Here is a 13566-nt window from a genome sequence, read left to right on the forward strand (position 1 = left end):
ATGAAATTAAAATAACTAAAGCCTTGTGCTTTTTTCTTGGCTAGTATAGTATAGACAAGACTTAGGAAAACATCAAAGAATCATGCTTAACAAGAATAAATGGCAAATTTTGATGGACCACTGTGGGCATTTTGAGTGGGAGAACAAGAATGTCTGTACTGCTTTGATTTCTGTCTCCATTTTTTTAAAGTAAAGAGAATTTAAAATCTTTAATTGCTCTAATGATGAAGGATGATGGCATCAAGGGCTGCTTTCAGGGAACATTTCCTCTAGAAATAACATTATGTTGAGACAGTCAGTCCTGAGGTACAGACAGATACGAACTCCTGGAACCTGCTTGAGAAAAGCAAAGACTTTGATAATATTTCTCTAACTTTGATTCTGAAAGAACAGCTTCCTGGCCAGCCATGGAGCTGTTCACACAATTCCTTAGGCAAACCTAAGAGCAAATTCAGAGTGGATATCCCAATGAAAATGATGGCCATATGGCCGCCTCCCACCCACAGCACAGAAGAGTTGGGAAATATTACATAATTAAATGTAATATGTTGTTCAAGGTACTTTGCAGTTGTTCCATTGGACTTAAACTTGGAATGTTACAAGTAAGATTACAGCCCTACCAGTTATTTCCTTGGTATGGGATTCAGGGCAAGACCTTTCCCCTTTAGAGCATCAATGCTCACAAGTATAAAATGGATAAAACATCTCTAAGGCATCTGCCAGTTCTAATAGTCTGTGATTTATAGATAATGGAATTATTTACAATTCCTTCCCACCCAATCCATCATCTTGTACATGTCTGCAATGCCTTCTAGAATCAAAGGAATACAGATCTAAAGCTGCAATCGACGTAGAGGTCATCTAATTCAACCCCTCTCATTTTATAGAAGAAATTAAGTGACGTTCCCAGAATTATATAGGCAGGATTTAAAATGAGATGTTTTGACTCCAGAACCAATGACCAGTTATATATCTGTGGCGTTGTCTCAGAGAATCACTAGCTTTCTTCCAAGTTATTCCTGAAGTTGTTAGAACGCTCCACAGGGATAAAATCTTTTGGGCCTGCAGATTGACTCTAAAAAACACATGTTAAACATCATCTCTATTCTGCTATTTTTATATATTATGGCAAATGTTACTTAATTATATTTTAATCTGATTCTGGTAGCACTGTGGAGTGATGTTTGGCCACTCTGCCCTATATCAATGATCAATCAATCACCCAATAATCATTTATTAAGCACTTACTGCATACCAGACACTAAGTGCTATAAATAAAATCCCAGAATCTCAGAACTGGAGAGTCAAAATAACCTTGTCCCATTGAATGAGATAAGGTGAGATCTCTCAAGACAGTTGCGAAAATCGAGTAAGGCTTCATCTACTTCAGAATTCTAGTAGGCCTGAAGGACTTTGAAGTTCAAGTAAAGGACATTGCCTTCCCCTCCTATGATATCTCCCTATTTCATCCAAATATGGGCAACTATGTACTTATTGGTCAAGTTCAATTTCATGGGTAGATCTCGCGTTTAGAATGTAAGACTCTCAGCCAATGAGGATGAGGGTCAGTGGTGGGAGGGGGCGTTTTGCGTTAGGGATTAAAGGTGCTGTCCTGCCCACAGGAGGTGCTTCCTCTCTTCGATAGTCTACTCGAAGAGTGGGACGCCCTTCTCGCGAGAAGTACAATAAACTTTGCTTTTCTCTAGAGCTCTCTCCAGCTTTTTTTATTAAATGGTGATCCCTCACCATTTCCGTACCACACAGTTTGGGGGCTCGTCCGGGATCCTTTACTCGGTGAGTAAGTGAACTCCTGGGTGCTAGTGGGATGGCGCCCTGCCTTGATTTAGGCAGCCCGCCAGCATCCAGGGGCTTCTCCTTGCTCCCTGACGTAGAATGGACCCGAAGTGGAGAAACTCAGAGAAAAGCAACGGAAACTCCGCGGTGAAAATCCCAACCGGTTGGTGGAGGACAGATCAGTCAAGAAATTTGCTGCGCAGCAACCCAGTGGAGGTAAGCGTCCTGTGAAGCCCCTTGAGTCTAGTTATAGGTTCTGGAGGGGGCTGTAGACGGTAGACAGGAAGAGAGCTAGGCCTTCCTGGGTGACTGAGCTAACAGGCGACTGTTAGCGTGTTTGGGCGTTTAGGAGTCTGTTAAACTCCTTCCAAATTCAATGGGTGTGGCCTAGTCCCAGCCAGCCCTCGCGGAGAGAAATGAGAAAAATATCAGAAAATACCGGTAGATATTCCCTTGGGAGATAAATTAAGTAATTGGAACAAACTGCCAAAATATGAGGAAAAATAAAAAGCAAGAAAAAGGTGATAAGGTATTGTTGTTTTGTTGCAGACTGGTGGTACCAAAAGGATTAAATGGTACCTGAAAGGAAGGACCTGAGAGGATTTAATTCCATTAGCTCTTCCAGGGGCCTGCGGGCGGGGAGGAGAACTAGGTCTTTTGAAGCAGGGGTCTTTCCAGCTGACCAGAAATAGCTATTAGTAGATCCCATTTGGGATCAGAAACCCTGTACATGGGGAAGTTTGTGGGATTGAGCCAGTGAAGATGGTGGCTTCTTTCCTCTTCCTCCCACGTGTCCTGACTGCAGCAGGGCCACGTGGGCCGGGGGAAAGAAACCGCTATTTGGTGAAGTTCATTGTTTTAAATCTGATAGCAAAATAGTTTTATATTATTGGGAATTAAAGCTGTGATTGGGATTTTAAGTTAAAACATAGGTTTTTTAAACAATGCTGGTAGCTTACTTAGGGGAGGGTGTGGTTGTATCTCCCTACTTCGATGGTATGTTTGCTAGAGGTAATTGGGTAATTTGTAACTGAGCTATGCCTTAAGTGTTTGTCAGCTCTGTTGGGCATGTATTAAGTTTTATGAAATTTGGGTCAGTTACGTGCAAACATTGAAGTGTAAAGTTTAAAAATATATACATATATATTTACTTAAAGGCGGGACAGGAAAGATTGATTTGTAAAAGTAATTAATAGTTTAAATGGAGCTATGATATATTGGGTCGGGAAGCATGGTGGTGTGGGGGAAGGGTGACCACGTGGAGAGGTCCCTCCCATTAAGTATAGTGGGGTTTTTTGTTTTTAATAACTGCACCTCCTTGCTGATTTAGATATTAATTATTTCTACTGTTTAAAGGAAAAGCCTACATTTATATGGTGTTGATAACTGAATGTTTTATTTTTATTTTTCAAGTCTATAACTGTTCTAAGGAGTTGGAACTGAAGTTTTCTGAAAACAAGTTATTCAATATTTATTTACATGCGTGATAGTCTCCTTGTTTAAAGATTATTTTAATCTGATCTGATAATTTGATAGGGTTATTTGCAAAAATTTTAATCCTGCTTCCTTTTTGTCCCCTGGAGAACAGAACTATTGCTGTATAAAACTGTATGACTATTGCTATTTTGGGAAATTTACTAGTCTGTTGTGTATAATATAATTTCTGTAAACAGGGGGGGGAAGGGAAACTGAGATTTCAACTGGTCAGAAAGTTGGGAAAAACTGATGTCTTATTTCAGTTCAGGCCTAATTGGAAACTACTTACTCTTTGCTTAACTTTGAATTATTGAGCTGACTCAGTCCTGCCTCAGTTTCCTTGCCTCTTAGTTCTGCAAAAACCCCCCCCTGCCTCTATCAGAATACTTGATAAGACCTTATGTTTCAGAATAGCAGAATGTCTCTCCCATTACAAGTTAATGGGAATCTATTATCAAAACTTCTTGAATTCTCTTGTGTGGAATTAGACATTCTGTATATGATTGTATTTGCATTGGATGTTTTTAAAAACAAACTGATTTGTATGAATAATGTTCACTTATGAAAGATCTACTTGGATATAAACTCATTGGGACAAATTCCTTATTGTTATCAACACAAGGTTATGATAAATATTTGTTTAGAATTTATGTATGGTTCTTCTAGGATGGTAAATGGGAAAAGAAATGGGTTTGTTAGAACTTCCACTGTTACCAAGGGCAGTCTACCTGCCCATTGGTCTGCTCAAACTTGTGAATTGCTGTGAATTGTATGCTTTAAATCAAGCGTTAAAATTATTGCGTGACCAAGTTGGGAATATATATACTGATTCTAAATATGCCTGGGGTGTGGTGCATGTATTTGGGAGGATTTGGGAGGAAAGAGGATATGTAAACAGTAAAGGTAAAGAACTGGTTCATCATACACTAGTCAGAGAGATACTAGAAAATATTCTGACTCCTAGGAATATAGCAGTAATACATGTAAAGAGACATCAGATGGGAAATTCTTTTGAGGTAAGGGGAAATAGATTAGCAGACCAGGAGGCCAAGGGAGCCGGAGATCAGGAAATCCCTCATATAATGGCTTTGATACCTGTACTTCCCCCTAGTCTACCCTCTCCTAGTTTTACTCAGGAGGAAAAAGAGAAAGCCTCAACTCTCGGAGCAGTTGAGAACTCGGAAGGACGATGGCTCTTACCTGACGGCAGAGAGGTACTGACCAAAGCAAGTATGAGGCAAGTCCTTCAGCAACTGCACCAGGGCAGCCATTGGGATGTCCAAAACCTGTGTGATGCTATACTGACAAGGTATGTTTCCCCCGGCCTATATACTATGGCTCGACAACTGGTGGACGGTTGTCTTGTTTGTCGAAGGACTAACAGGGCTGCCCAACGCCAGCTTCCAAAAGGGGGACGACCTCCTGGAATCAGACTATTCCAAAGCATCCAGGTGGACTTTACTGAGCTGCCACCAGTGGGTCGAGTTCTTGCTGGTCATAGTGGACCATCTGACTTCATGGGTGGAGGCATTCCCATCAGGCCGAGCAACTGCCTCGACAGTAAGTAAGGTCTTATTAGAACAAATTATTCCTAGGTACGGAATGGTGGAGAGGATAGACTCGGATCAGGGAACACATTTTTCTGCCCAGGTATTGCAGAATCTGATTAGGGCCTTAGAAATCACTTGGGATCTCCATACCCCTTGGCATCCTCCCTCCTCTGGGAAAGTAGAAAGGATGAACCAAGAAATAAAACGGCAGCTGACTAAGTTATCTTTAGAGACCCAATTACCTTGGACGAAATGCCTTCCTCTCGCTCTGGTTAGAATCAGGACCAAGCCACGTAGAGATATTGGGCTTTCACCTTATGAATTATTGTATGGTCATCCTTTCCAGGCTTATCCTAAAGGAAACTGGGACCCTATTTTAGAAACTAAGGATTTGTTTGTTAAGAGATATGTTAAATCATTGCTGGAACATTTGCAAGGACTTCAACAAAAAGGGCTAATAGCTCAGACTCCTCCTCTAGGTTTCCCTGTTCATAGAATTCAGGTTGGTGATTGGGTGCTGATCCGTTCCTGGAAGGACGAAAAGCTGACTCCGTGCTGGGACGGACCCTACCAAGTGATACTGACTTCAGATACTGCGATTCGCACGCACCCAGGAACGAGGCTGGACACACCATACCAGGACAAAAGGACCTGTGGCGCCACCTTTATCAGAGTGGACAGTTGAAGACAGGGGAGACCTCCAATTACATAAGAGGAGGGGACCTCCACTGAAGGGGAATTGTAACTGTATGACTTTTCTTACTTTGGGTCTCTTTGCCTGTTTGTGATTTGATATATTTTCCTTTGGGAAGTTCACCTTAACTTCACGGTGTTATAATAGCTGAACATTATGAGGCTCTCCCTAAGCTTTGGGTTTATCTATTTCCTTATGACCTTCTAGAGATGAGAACCAATTTCTCCTGCTCATGCAGAATATAAGGAGAACATTTAACTTATCGAATTGTTGGATCTGTGGTGGATCCCAACAATTGAACCAATAGCCATGGGTACCTGTCCCCTTAAGCCCAGCCTGGATCCTTAGCAACAGATCCCAAATTCATCATGGGACTGGTTTCTGGAATTTAGAAGAGAAACATCAGTGGTCATTGACCAAAGATAGGAAAGGGAAATACTGCTTAAATCAGACAGGACGAGGTTTGAAGCTGGGAAATAGTGTTTGTGAGTGGACCTATTCGAGAACAGACCTGAGGCCAAAGACAATTGACTGTACAAAAATGTCTAAATATTGGCAGAATAAGGGGAGGAATCCTCAATTGAAGTGTGGGAAGGACTAGAAAGACTGTACCTTGGATGTTCTCCCAGAAATAGGAGAGCAGGGATATTGCTATCAACAAGTCACTACTGCTGAGTGTAGTGAAGTAGAATGGGATGTATTGAGATGTATAAAAGAGAATAAGAGGAAAGGGAACATATACATTGGGTACAGTTACCAATGGGGTTGGTATAATGTCACCCCAGGGACACCCGGGCAACATGGGACTCTGTTTTCCACATTTTGGAGTACCTCTAATCTAACAGGCCAGTGGCCAGTTGCCAATTGTAGTTGGAGAAAAGAGCAAGGTTTATGGAAATGCCAGTATGACCCCTTTGTGGGGGAAGCCCCCTAGGGACGAGAGACCAACAATATTACCCTTTTACAAGGAATAGCTCAGACATATTTCCAAGGGAACAACCTGCTCTAAAGGGTCATTATTGGATCTGTGGTTTAACTGCCTATACTCATCTGCCTCTCAATTGGACAGGGAATTGTTATATTGGACTAATAAGGCCAAAATTTTTCTTTCTTCCCGAACAGGCAAACCAATATTTAGGGATTCAGTTGTATGATAATTTGGGAAGGGAGAAACGGAGTTTAGATACCTCCATCACTTGGACTGGAGATGCAAATGGTTGGGGTGAGGCCTAGCCTCCAGAAAGAATAGTCAAAGAGTATGGGCCAGCGACCTGGGCTCAAGATGGAAGTTGGGGATATAGAACTCCAATATACATGTTGAACAGGATAATTAGGCTTCAGGCAGTTGTAGAGATTATCACCAATCAGACAGCTGAGGCACTACATCTTTTGGCTGATGAAGCTACTCAAACCAGAGAGGCTATTTTACAACATAGACTTGTGCTGGATTACTTGTTGGCTGAGGAAGGGAGAGTTTGTGCTAAACTAAATTTATCCACATGTTGTATAAAGATTGATAACAATGGTAATCTAGTGAAGGAAATCACTAAGAACATTAGGAAACTTGCTCATGTTCCTGTACAGACTTGGACCTCACTGTTCAATACTTCTAGATGGTCCTGGTTTGGGAAGCTGGTGGAAGCAGCTCCTTTGGTTGGGCCTTATAGCTTTTAGTGGTGTTATATTATTCCCTATCTACATCCCTTGTTTGATCAGATTAATAACCAGAATTGTCCGAAATTCATTATCTGGAATGGTTAGGCTAGAGGAAAAAGCTGAGGGGTCTGTTAGATTGAGGGTATTAAAAGGACAAGGATGGGAGCCAGTAAAACAGTGGCAACAAGAACCAGAAGGAAACGAGGAATTTGATAGGGAATGTGAGGTTATGTTACAAAAATTTGAAGAGATCTCAATGTACAAATAAGAGGAGGGACTGAATGAGATAAGGTGAGATCTCTCAAGACAGTTGCGAAAATCGAGTAAGGCTTCATCTACTTCAGAATTCTAGTAGGCCTGAAGGACTTTGAAGTTCAAGTAAAGGACATTGCCTTCCCCTCCTATGATATCTCCCTATTTCATCCAAATATGGGCAACTATGTACTTATTGGTCAAGTTCAATTTCATGGGTAGATCTCGCGTTTAGAATGTAAGACTCTCAGCCAATGAGGATGAGGGTCAGTGGTGGGAGGGGGCGTTTTGCGTTAGGGATTAAAGGTGCTGTCCTGCCCACAGGAGGTGCTTCCTCTCTTCGATAGTCTACTCGAAGAGTGGGACGCCCTTCTCGCGAGAAGTACAATAAACTTTGCTTTTCTCTAGAGCTCTCTCCAGCTTTTTTTATTAAATGGTGATCCCTCACCATTTCCGTACCACACACCATTCATACATGAATGGAATTCCCTCCAGCTGAAAGATAAATGATCATCCAGGTAATACTTGAAAACAAAATAAGGAAAAGGAATTTGCCTCCACTCCATCTGGGATAGCTCTAGTTCTTAGGAAGTTTGTCTTGATATCAAGTGAAACTTGGCCTTTCTACAGCTCCCAGCCCTCTAGAGCTGAATCACAATTTCTAATGTCTTCTCCATAGGACAGCCCTTCAGATACCTGACCATTGCCATATGTCTTGAATTTTTCCTTCTCCAAGCTAATCATATCCACTCTCTTCAACCAATTCTCCTATGAAATAATATTGAAGACAAATTTCTCTCTGATAAACAGAAAACTCTGTGAAATATGCTTCTGTCTGCCCCCCCCCACCTCAACCCTTAATTAAATATCTAACCACCTCCAGAAGTAATTAGTCTGCCTCCCAATTTGGAAAGTCATGTACTGGGCTTTCTCCACCACCACCCATACAAAAATCATTCAACATTTCTACTCTGAGATACAAGAAGCTAATTTTAAATGAGAAAATTTAAAATGAGAAAAAGCTCATATGCACTCACCAAGGTTCTCTGATGCTTTCAAAATGGGAACAGAACCTGGTCCCAATTAGACATTCTGTGACACAGTCCAAAAAAAGTAGATAATAAATTCTCTGTATAAGCTGCCTGCGACCCAGGGAGAAGAGAGAGAAATTTCCAACCTATGTAAGCTGCTATTGAAAGAATGACCTTCTTTTCTTCCATATTCATTGCATCACAGAATTTCAGATTTGAAAGAGACAAAAGCAGTCTTCTAGTCTAAACTGTAACATGAAACTGTACCAAACCAGGAAAAAGAATCCCTTCAGCAAATAAACAATACCAAGACCTTCAATGAGGGGCAGCCTATCACCTCCACAGATGTCCACATTTGGACAGCTCCCATCCTTAGAAGGATTTTCTTACTTGAGTAAAATTTATCTCTAGTTCTGCTTTTTAGAGTCAAGTAAAATGAACCTTAACTCTTCTGCTATCTGATAACTCTTTAGAAACTAAAAACTGATTATTTCTTCTCTTCTCTGGGCTAAACATTCATACTTTCTTCAATTATTTATTCTTTAACACGAATTCATGTCCATCTCTTTTTTGACTAAACAGGGTTGTTGTGGATATGAGATAAAAGAAAATGATGTATAAAAATGTTTGTAATATTTAAAGCATCATAGAAGTGTGAATTATACTATTAAGTTTATTTTTAAAATATTAACACTATCCTGTTTGTCCTTCTCTACAGGACTTTTCAATGTCTTTCCTAAATTGTAGCATTCAGAACTGAACTCAATACTCCAGATGTACTCTGCCCTCAGCATCTTTATTCTGGGATCTTCTACTTCTTTAATACAGCCTAAAATCTCATTAGATTTCTTGTCATTTCCTCTTTTAATAAACCACTTCCACAAAAGCTCTGATGATGATACACCTTGAAGGGCTGAGGACCATTTTAAGGAAGCATTTCATCATTACAGATGCCCAGAATTAGCTGGCACAATGCTCAATTTAATTATAAAGATGATAATGCTAATGATGGTGGTCATGATGATGATGGAGGAGGAAGGGGGCAATGATTATGAAGATGGCATTTTTTAAATGATCTTCCTAGAAACTCTTCTCCAAAGACCCTGCTTAATGAGAATTTTTCAAATTAAGTTCTGTTTTTGCATAGCTGGATCAAACACATGTTTCTTGCCACTCTTAGAGAAAATAAACACTACCTTGACCTTTATAACTAGTCCCTGTAACACTTAGAGGTTTCATGTATGGAAATAATAAAAAATAGCTATGTTTATAGAAGAATTTCAGATTTGAAAAGAATTTCAGATTTTTGATCTCATGTGAGATCTACAATGACCAAAATAAAATAGGCTCAATATTTATTATTTACAATTTACAGACAGGGAAACTGAGTCTTGGAGAGGTTAAAGGGACTTGCCCTTTGTCATGCAGGCTAGTATCCTGGAATCCATGTTTTTCTGACTTTAGCACTTTATGCACCATGCCAACAAAGATAATACTGGACTTCTCTGCCTGTCAATCTGGTCTACTTTTTGCATTAAGAAAAACTGCCCTAAGCCAGGATCTAGTGAAATTAAGAATAGTCTTTTTCATATAGAAAGAAAATCAGATAAATCATCTACTTACAATTGTCTTGACAGGAAAAAAAATAGAAATTTGAAAATGAAGGACAGAGTCCCACATAAACAAAAACAGAATATTCTTTTTTCTCTCAGCAATTCAAGTCAACAGACAGTTTCTAAGGGCTTGGATCCCTGCAGTTATTTCCTCCAACCTAGAAAAGTCCAAACAGTGGGATTCCCTACCTAGGTTGATGAGTATGTGCCCTCACCACTGTCTGGGGGAATTCCTACCTTTCTTAAGACAACAAATATTAGCTTTTCAAACTCTGCAATTTGGGATCCTGGCTAGAAAAACATTTTACATATGTACAAGTATTACTGAACATGGGATCTCACTTAGGAAAAGAAACATAACCAATGTCTATACCAGGGCCAGATGCGGCCTGCTGAGGAGATTTATGCGGCCAGCCTGGTTATGGCAAATGGGCTGAGTGAGGGGCAGAGACAGAGTGTGAGCTTTTGTTTTTACTCTAGTCGGGCCCTCCAATAGTCTGAGAGACAGTGAACTGGCCCCCTATTTAAAAGTTTGAGGACTACTGGTCTAAACTTTACACAGCTAGGATACTATCGCAAGATCATTGATTGAAAACCAAGAGGGCATCAAATCTAAGTTCCATTTTATGGAGGCTAGTGGAAGTTAATTCATTTACACAAGGTTACACAGTAAGCATCTAAGGTAGTATTTGCACCTAGAGTTTTCTAGTTCAAAGTTGGTATGTCAGTTCTAGAAGGAGTTTACATCTAGCATCACATACACAAGGAATCCATCCCCAAAGTGGATAGGCACAGCTCCCAGGCAAGGGTTCCATCCATTTTATGCCTCTGAGAGGGATCAACAAGAGAACTTACTGCAAGGCTCCAATGGTGAGGATCTGGGTTCAGAGCAGGTGCATGGGCTGGGGAAATCCTCGGCCGCTCTTCTAAAAGTCGGAACTGACCAAAGGCTTTCTGGGGGACTGCAGGTTGCAAGTACAGATCATTTCTGAACTGTGGGGAGAAAAACAGGTACATATCACCAAATGGAAATTATCTTTCATTTTCTTTTCTCACTTAGCCTTCTCACCACTCTTGTAAGGTTAGCAAGAGGAGGAATTATTGAACCCATTTTTTTTCATGCAGGCATTGAACTCAATGGATTTAATATACAATAAGTGGATAAAAAAGCAAGGTAAGCAAAATTGATCTCTTAACTCAGGGCTTTTGCTTGTTCTGCTTTCTTGTAATGGAAAAAGGAGATAGCTATTTATACTGCCTATTTTGTAGATGAAGAAATTAGGGTTTGAGTGACTTGCTCATGGTCACACAGATTGGATCTGCTCCCATGTTTTCTAAATCCAGAGTCTAATCCTTTATCTACTACATCAGTCATTATAAGGAACAGCCATGCCCCAAAAATTGACTTATTGCATGAGGAAAAAAAATCCTCAGGGCCATATCCCAGTGACTTAGAGGATAAAGCACTTGGATGGGAGTCAGGGGCCTACAGTTTGAATTGAACATCAGATACTGCTAGTGGACAATTCATTTAAATTCTTGGAGTCTCAGTTTCTTCATCCATAAATGGGAGTGATAATATTTGTATTACCTATCTCACATATCTAATTGTGAGGAAAGCATTTTGCACATTTGAAAACTACTAACATGTCACTAGCATTTACACGACAAATACATGTCCTGTAAGGTTTGGAAAAACTTTACATGTTATGTCATTTAGTTTTCACAACCATCTAGGGAGACAGGTAATGAGGTCAAGGTAGCAATTCCTAGTTCAAAATAAACATGACAAATTCACAATGGCCATTCCCTTTGCTAAAAGGTAAGTTTATTTAGGAAAAGAGGTTACAGACAAATGGAGAGGTAAAATAGGTACCAGGAGCAGCAAATATGAAATAGAGTTGGGAGAACAATGGGGTTACCAAGGAAGAATACATTAAAGAAATATTCTCTGAGATATGAGTGTGTGCCATTGATTGCCAGGTTAAATTCATAGAGATGTTTAGCAGACTAACCAGAGTTAGCCACAGTAAGGAGAAAGACATCATTAAATGGAGGACACTATAAGGGGAAGAGACAGAGAGAAAGAGAGGGGGAGAGAGAGAGAGAGAGAGAGAGAGAGAGAGAGAGAGAGAGAGAGAGAGAGAGAGAGAGAGAGAGAGAGAAACAGAGAGAGACACAGAGAGAGACACAGAGAGAGACACAGAGAGAGACACAGAGAGAGACACAGAGAGAGAGACAGAGAGAGAGAGAGAGAGAGAGAGAGAGAGAGAGAGAGAGAGAGAAACAGAGAGAGAGACAGAGAGAGACACAGAGAGAGAGACAGAGAGACAGAGACACAGAGAGAGACAGAGAGAGAGAGAGACAGAGAGAGAGAGAAAGAGAGAGAGAGAGAGAGAGAGAGAGAGAGAGAGAGAGAGAGAGAATGGAAGGAAAGGAGGGAAGGAAGAAAGGAGGGAGGGAGGGAAGGAAGGAAGGAGGGAGGGAAAGAGAGAGACAAAGACAGAAAGAGACAGAGACAGAGGCAGAGATAGACAGAGAGACAGAGACAAGACAGAGAGACAGACAGAGATGAGAGAAAAAATTCTTCATAGTGGGCTTAGTCCTAAAAAAGATTTAGCAAAGATCTTCATAGTGGGTACATCATTAGGGGGTAAATACAACCTTAAGGGCTTCTCAAGGGAGAAGGGGAAGTACCAGGGAAGAATTTGGTAACTCAGTGGGAGGGATCAAAGAGGAGTCAAATGGAATATACTAGCTGACTAAGCCCCAGACCTGTCTAAAGATATGCTAATTAATATCTCAAAGATTATTTACAGATACTCAGGGGTTGGAAGGATAGACAATGGAGGCTGATAGAATTCCAGCTTTTCAAATCACCTTTTATAACCTGGGTAATCTGGGTCTTAGTTATGTATGATAATAGCCAGTTAGGCCTCTTCTTGACAATGGAAGAGAGTATGCTCAAAGTCCACATCACAGGTATTCCTAATATCTCTATTTTCTAAATAAGGAAATTAAGAGAAATTAAGTTACTTGCTCACAGAGCTAGTAAATGTGTCAGGAAGAATTTGAACTCAGGAGTTCCTAAGTCAGTCCAGCATCTATCTGAGCGAAACAGCATTTACAATAAAAGTGAATATCATTATTTTTAAATCACTGCAAAGAATTTGCAGAAATACTGAAAAGGTTTCACAGATTCTTGAATCCTCTTTCTGATATTACATACCTGCCCAAAGGAATAGTTTAAAGATCCAAAGACTATAAGCACTAGTCAAAAGCATGGGTTCTAATCCTCCCTCTGATACTTATGGACAAGGCTCTCTGAGTTTCAGTTTTAGCATTTGCAAAAAGAAGACAAAATACTTGAAGACATTTCCTCCAAGGATTGCTGTGAGATTTTAATAAGGTAATGGATATAAAGTAATTTAGAGACTGTGAGGAGTTATGTATATGCCAATTACCATCACCATCATTAGCTGTAAGGTATTCTGGAATCT

At 40.3% G+C, this 13566-nt stretch overlaps 1 protein-coding gene and 1 long non-coding RNA gene across 9 annotated transcripts in view; one reads left to right on the top strand and one right to left on the bottom strand.

The window, feature by feature from the left end:
• RIMBP2 (RIMS binding protein 2) overlaps positions 1 to 13566 on the bottom strand; it is a 427034-nt gene that overhangs the window by 294432 nt on the left and 119036 nt on the right. For all 8 annotated transcript variants that reach the window (XM_074299584.1, XM_074299613.1, XM_074299602.1 and 5 more), the window contains exon 2: positions 10922 to 11059. The gene's annotated coding sequence lies outside the window, so the exon portion shown is untranslated. The remainder of the gene's footprint in view (positions 1 to 10921; positions 11060 to 13566) is intronic.
• On the top strand, positions 1331 to 7827 carry LOC141560809 (uncharacterized). The gene is made up of 2 exons (XR_012487823.1): positions 1331 to 2010; positions 4397 to 7827. It is a non-coding gene; the product is annotated as an uncharacterized LOC141560809 (long non-coding RNA).

This window comes from Sminthopsis crassicaudata, chromosome 1 (genome assembly GCF_048593235.1).
Source record: "Sminthopsis crassicaudata isolate SCR6 chromosome 1, ASM4859323v1, whole genome shotgun sequence".
Classification (NCBI taxonomy): domain Eukaryota; kingdom Metazoa; phylum Chordata; class Mammalia; order Dasyuromorphia; family Dasyuridae; genus Sminthopsis; species Sminthopsis crassicaudata.